The sequence below is a fragment of the Sapajus apella genome, unplaced genomic scaffold (genome assembly GCF_009761245.1).
Source record: "Sapajus apella isolate SASKATOON/1434 unplaced genomic scaffold, GSC_monkey_1.0 scaffold38, whole genome shotgun sequence".
Lineage (NCBI taxonomy): Eukaryota > Metazoa > Chordata > Mammalia > Primates > Cebidae > Sapajus > Sapajus apella.
The window spans coordinates 4440416-4441659 of NW_022436978.1; positions in this window are offsets into that span (position 1 = coordinate 4440416).

Here is a 1244-nt window from a genome sequence, read left to right on the forward strand (position 1 = left end):
GCAGTTAATCAACAGTGATAAAACCTTACATTTCCTAACAACTACAAATTCCCTAATTAACCATTTTAAAAATGCAATAACCAAAACCATTAAACCATTATTTGCTCTAGTTCATTGTTATTTATTTACATAGCTACCTTTCTCCTAGACAAGAAACGTTAGCCAAAGATGCCTTGTTGGTGACAATCCTATTCAGTTTTTATTTATTTATTTAGTGAAGGGTTTTCTCAGCAGCCAGTTACCACATGGAGCTTTTTCACAGTTTCAAAAAAGTTTTCCTCATTTTAAAACTGCAAAAAAATGTACACTTGATTGCATTTCCAAAAAAAAAGTTCAATCAATCTTTTAGCATTTTTGTAATATAACTTCAAATATGTAATGATTTAATTAATACAATACTCTTAATAAAACAACAACAAACCCAAGTGCTAAGGCTAGACACAGTGGCTAACACCTGTAATCCCAGCACTTTGGGAGGCCAAGGCAGGCAGATCACAAGTTCAGAAGTTCGAAACCAGCCTGGCCAACATGGTGAAACCCTGTTTCTACTAAAAATACAAAACTTAGCTGGGCATGGTGGCATGCACCTGTAATCCCAGCTACTCAGGAGGCTAAGGCAGGAGAATTGCTTGAACCTGGGAGGCGGAGGTTGCAGTGAGCCAAAATCGTGCCACTGCACTCCATCCTGGGCAACAGAGTAAGGCTCCGTCTCAAAACAAAAAACAAAAAACAAACAAACAAACAAAAAACCCAAGGGCTAGCTCATTTCTGGTGCCATAAGACATAACAGCACCACTTGTTTTTATATTTTAGTGATTAAATGTATACAGTTTTAGCACCAATCTATGAAAGTTAGATGTTAACAAAAATAAATTACTTGGCTTAATAGGAAGTAACAGTCTTAATAACCCCTTAAGTGAAGAAATTTGTTCCACTTGCTGCATCAAAGTAGAAAATAATAGTATTAAAGGGGGAAACAAAGGACAGCCTTTTAGTTGAGGCTTTTCAGTACATGAATCGCTGAATTATTGAAGTCATGTTCCTTGGAAGTGTAGAATTATACCACATATAGAAGGTTCCAAGGAGCTATGTTGTTATACACTGTATGTCAGGATAGTCCACATTTAAGATGCTGAACATGGCTTAGCAGCCTTAAATATAAAAAGGAGGAAAACCCGAAAAAGTTATGCTAGTGATCAACTCCCATCCTTTAACCAAAAATCTGTCTTGTCACTTCATTTCAA